We start from the raw sequence: 6000 nt of genomic DNA on the forward strand, positions 1-6000 counted from the left end.
GGTATTAAGACATGTGTCAGGGCTCGTTAGGGAAGGTGTTGAGCAACTGTCAGTCCCCAAATGATTACAGACCACAGTTTCTTTTACGACGTGCTCCCCATTTCCTGCACGGTGGTACCTGCCTATCACCACCTGCTCTGTCACGCTGCCGGCAGAGAGTGCAAGGGACAGGCCTGGATCACCTGAGGTTAATGATTCCCTGGGGCTTCCCTCCACAGTTTACACATGCTAACATTCTCCTGCTGGATTATCACCTGCCAGCTTCCACAGGGAAAGAAAGAAGTGCATGGTGGGTCCAAATTACTGGTAGACTTCACCACCGATTGTGTGTGTGAGCGTGTGTTTAATCAACAGTGTTGCTGTAGTACCATTAGATTAAGTTGGAAAAGGAAGAACCAAAGGGAAGGGAAGGACTTGAATCAAAATCATCTCTCCAAAGGTATGTCATTGAACCAGAGAAGGGATGTCTGCAAGCATTGAAAATGCTATTTTTAAGGGCGACCTGCATAGACAGATATCCTGCTCAGTTGCTTCAGAGTGTTTTGCCATGCGCAGATAGGCGCAAACACACAGCAAGAACTTTCATCTGTTTCTTAAATGCTGCCTTGACTAGGAAAGCTCAGGTCTTTATGTCGTTAGGAGACGGTAATTTGGGCACAGCAAGGCTGCTCTTCATGTTAAGAAAATGAAAGCCCTTTGGAGATTAATAGGACGGTGGGTCTTCGTTCATTTCGCAAGGGCACAGCCATGCCGATTCCCACACTGTAGCAATTGAAGGGGAGCAAGAATCAGCTTCACCTGAGAGAAATGAATCATGAAGCAATCTTCCCCAGACTGCCCCCATTCCTTCAGTCTTCCGCAAGCCCTCCGGTTTGCTATGTCAACTCCCATCTCCTCCAGATACTTCTGAGAAAAGTTCACTCACACTAGACATCTCAGTAAATATACAGTACATGAAGGGGTCAGACATCTTGCCCAACAAATTAGCAAGTTGATTTAGCATATTTGAACTCCCTGAAGTGGTATTTGGAATCTCCTGGGATGTTTCCTTCCTACGGCAAAGGTGATGCCAAAAAACTGTTTCCCCAAAATGCATTCATCCCATGTTTCAGGTCCATCCACAGGAAAACACAACCGCCCTGCTGTAGCTCCCCCTGCCTGGGTCCCTAATGACGTTCTGCTATTCTCCAATTCCTATAAGTGGCCAATCTTTTACTACATCTTGGGCTTACAGCTGTGTGGCTTTTGGGTTGGGACTACTTTTTTTTTTTTTTTTTTTTTTGCGGTACGCGGGCCTCTCACTGTTGTGGCCTCTCCCGCTGCGGAGCACAGGCTCCGGACGCGCAGGCCCAGCGGCCATGGCTCACGGGCCCAGCCGCTCCGCGGCACGCGGGATCCTCCCAGATCGGGGCACGAACCCGTGCCCCCCGCATCGGCAGGCGGACCCTCAACCACTGCACCACCAGGAAAGCCCTGGGACTACTTTTTAAAAGCCATGTCTAAAGGCAATTCATTGGATCCGAGAGTTATATCTTGACTTCCTCTTTTATCATTTCCCAGTCAGATTTGGGCTGCAGGTGAAATCCTGCAGTTACTTTGTTTAACATTAAAAATAATTTCAATTTCCTGCCAGAAACTGGTCTTACTGATCATGTTACTGCTTAGAAGCCTGGAGAATCATGACTTTCACCTCACTTTTAGTGGTGAAAGATGGCAGATAATCCTAATTAAGAAAGAAACACGGATGGGGAGAAAGACTGCAATACAGAACAAGAAGAATAACAACTCTACGGTAGCAGCTATTTCCATAACCCAAAAGAGAAAGGGAAATTGTCAAGGCAGCAGGAATGCTTTCAAGACTAGAGCAGAGATGCAGCAAAATTTACTCAGATCCACTTCTTTCTTCAGCTCAGCTGAGGATTTCCATTTAATTTAGTACCGCCAAACCTATAGTTCAGTAGAGAATGCCACAGATTCTGAAAGGAAGATGATTTGCATTCAAGAAGCAAAAATGGTATATCTCACTACGGCATTAAGTAAATTTGCATTCAAAAGATCTGAAGATATTTTCCCCTAGGCATTATTTCTTCTTTTCTTTTCTTCAAATAAAAATCTTCAGTTTGAGGACTCAGAGATGATGTAGAAATGTCAGTGACTGCAGGACTGTGACCTGCTGCAGTAGACAGCCAGCCTCTTGACTTGGGCGTCCGATGCTGTTGGCAAACCACTGAGGGCTTGTTCATTACAGCCCTGGGTAATGGCAATGAACATTAGCCAGGGCAGCATACCATGAATGCTGAATCTGAACGCAGCACAGAGAAAATCCAGGAACGTCAACGAATCGTTACCTTTTTGTTATATGGCGCCCATAACAGAAAACAGATGTCTTACGTACGTGCAATAAAGAACAGGAAGTAAATTTCTCTCTAGACTGTTACATAGAAAGGGCATGGGCTTCAGAGTCAGACAAACCTAACTCCACGTAAACACACAGAAATGTTACTGCCCACTGGACACCTTATACTGTTCACAATTGGTATAGTTTCTAACTGGTATAGCAAACTGAGTTTGCTATAACTGGTATAGCAAACTCAATGCCCTCAATAATGGGGGCAATCGTGGGAAAGGCCTTGGCCAAAAAATATTGAACACCAAGCATCACTCATTCCACATTGAAAATTTACAGAAATATTCTCTAAAATTCAGAATTAAAGGGTTCTCACAGAACCTAATGGGCTTACCCAGAACAGTGTCAAAGATCCTATAACTCATGGAGAGATAAATTCAGGTTTTGCTGTGTTTAGAAGGGGATAGGGAAATAATTGCAATTGATTTCCTATCGCATATCAGATATTTTATACACAGCTCAATTATTTCTCAGTGCAGTGGAAGTATTATTACCTTCATTTTACAGAGGAAAAAATTGAAACTAAGATAATAGTAATAACATGCACAATGATTGTTTTTATTACTATTATAGTTAATATTGGGGGCAACAATTTGTCAATTACTGTACTAAGTGCCTTAAATATATTGCTTCATATAGACCTCCCCAGAAGAGTCAGATATTTGTATTCTCCTTCCATGGATGAAGAAATTGAGGCTTGCAGAGTTAGAATAACTTGCCCAAGATCACACAGTAAAACAATCAGGCCAGGGTTAAAACCCTGTAACTTGCCCTAGGTCACAACCACCTAGCGAGTCGGGTATAATACACTCTACTTGCTATAAATCTTCACATTTTGTAAGTTACTAGTTACGTGAAGTATAGTAGGTCTCTCTAAATTACTGCTAACGATAATTAAAATAATTACAAAAATTAAAAGCGTACAGCAGTCACTGGGAAAATAAAGGTAATATTTAGAGCACGCAAGTCTGGAGGGGTCTACCTACATTAGATTAACAAATAAGAAACTTTATGCATACAACTTCCCTGAACTTCTTACCAAGAAATCTCATGATGATATAAAAATTACTTTGAGCACCAATAAATATATTCATTTCTCCACATCGCCTAACCTGTATTTTATTAAAAGCACAATTAATGGTTGACTTAAACGGTTTACTTCAAAGAGTGGAGTCTCTTGAAGATTTTGTGTCAGCCAAGGTCACATTTCTTTTTTGATTATAATTGCCCAAGAAAAATTAAGAAGTATCTTAAAATCTATACATTGATAAACCAAAACGCCTGTGAAGGGGTTTGGAAATATTCTCATACTGTCCTAAAGCACCTGCAGAATTTCAAAGTGATCTCGCAGAACATATTTTCGAAGGTAGGTTTTGGGATCTCCAGAGTTTTACTTTCTGACTGTGTGAGGGGTCAGGAACCTCATTCTACCTGTGAGCACCTCTGCTTCCCAGCATCCCTCACGGTTAGGTTGGCCATGTGATTGACGGCACACAATGCAACATAGGCAGAAGGGATGGAAGGCCAGGCTCCTAAAACATTCCAAGTAATTTTTCAAACCCACTCTCCGGAGTCTGCGCATCTGGAAATGAAAGTCTCAAGACACGGTGATGTCGCACAATGGAAGGACTCTAATCCCTCAGTAGCCACTCAGGGCAAAGCTACCCAACTAGGAAACTCTGCATCAGTACTTGTGGGCGAGAATTAACCTTTGTTGGGTGAATTCACAGAGAATTGTTTTAATAGCAGCCGGCCTTATTTATGGCCACCTTGGATCTGGAAAATTAGGACTTTACTATCTGCTTCATAAAGTCCCCGTGAAGATGGAATGAAATAATGAACTTAGATGCACAGCAAATATCCCTCCTTCTTTACATGAGTTTGAGTCTGCAGCCTGTAAGCTTATGTGTGTGTTGTGTTAGCTTAAAAAAAGAAAAGAAAGTTAAATATGTATTCTATGACATATACTTGTATAAGTAAGTACACATACATTTATACCTAAATATATAGACACACATCTCACCCAGTCCATACATTCCTCTGCTGTTAAAGTCTGAAAAGGAGACAAGCTTTTTTTTTTTTAATTAATTTATTTAATTTATTTTATTTTTGGCTGCGTTGGGTCTTCATTGCTGCACTTGGGCTTTTCTCTAGTCATGGTGAGCGGGGGCTACTCTTAGTTGTGCGCGGGCTTCTCATCGCAGTGGCTTCTCTTGTTGCAGAGCACAGGCTCTAGGAGCATGGGCTTCAGTAGTTGTGGCACGTGGGCTCAGTAGTTGTGGCGCACGGGCTTAGTAGCTCCGTGGCATGTGGGATCTTCGTGGACCAGGGCTTGGACCTGTGTCCCCTGCACTAGCAGGCAGATTCTTAACCACTGCGCCACCAGGGAAGCTCAAGACAATCTTTAAAATGCCATTTGTTGGTTACCAGACATAGACAAAGAAGGCACTAAAACATGAATTTTTGAACAACATTTTGGTGTTCATGCTGGACTCCCACCAGCATTTTTCCTTCTAGAGCAACAGAATTAAAGACTCTGATTCATATAGAATCACCAAATTCATGTGATTATGAACCAGCTCTACATGTGATTCACACAGAATCACGAATGACAAGCCCACAGAGTGAACTTAATGAACTTCTCTATATTGAAAGACCAGAGCTGGAGTTCACGTCTGTGTCCCAAAAAGATGGCTCAAGAGAGAAAGCTGTTATGACTGATTTCTGGGACTTTTAGAAGCTCCTCCATTCTCAACTGAATTAGATAGCTAAAGCACTCTTTCTAACAGTGGTGGGTTTCACACCAGGCAGCAGGGAATGGGGGATCAAAATTTTAGAGAGATCCTAATACTTTCTCACTAGAAGTGAGAAGAACAACTAGAATAAATGACATGGTTGAAATCATTTGTATCTATAGAAAGACTACAACTGTTCAAGTCTAGTACATTAAATGCTTAAGCTATGTAGATACTGGGTCCGACTGGTTCAAGAGAGAGATCTAAATTCAGAGTCAAGATCTGTTCTAGCACTAAATCTCTTCCTTCCTCTGAATCAGAAACCTCTGGCAGGCTAGAATTTAAATTCCAGCTTCCAGGCACTGTTTACAAAATACACAGGAACAACCTAAGTGTCCATCAACAGATGAATAGAGAAATATGAATAATGAATAATGAATAAAGAAAATGTGGCATCCACACACACACACACACACACACACAGAGGAATATTATTCAGCTATAAAAAAAAATCCTGCCTTTTGTGACAGCAAGGATGAGGGCATTGTTCTAAGTTGAATAAGTCAGAGAGAGAAAGATAAATACTGTATGATCTCACTTACATGCAGAACCTTAAAAAAAAAAAAAACTCATAGAAATAGAGAACAGATTGGTGGTTGCCAGGGGAAGGGAGTGGGAGAAATGGGTGAAGGTGGTCAAAGGGTACAAACTGTAAGTTATAATTTATAAGATGAATAGGTTCTGAGGATTTCATGTACAGCATGATGACTACAGTTAACAATACTGTATTACTGTATTATATATTTGAAAGATGCTAAGAGAGTAGATTTTTCTTTAAAAAATTGTAACTTATGTGAG

The sequence above is a fragment of the Aethalodelphis obliquidens genome, unplaced genomic scaffold, assembly GCF_003676395.1.
Source record: "Aethalodelphis obliquidens isolate GAN/ISIS:26980383/991018 unplaced genomic scaffold, ASM367639v1 scaffold6, whole genome shotgun sequence".
NCBI classification, from domain to species: Eukaryota; Metazoa; Chordata; class Mammalia; order Artiodactyla; family Delphinidae; genus Aethalodelphis; species Aethalodelphis obliquidens.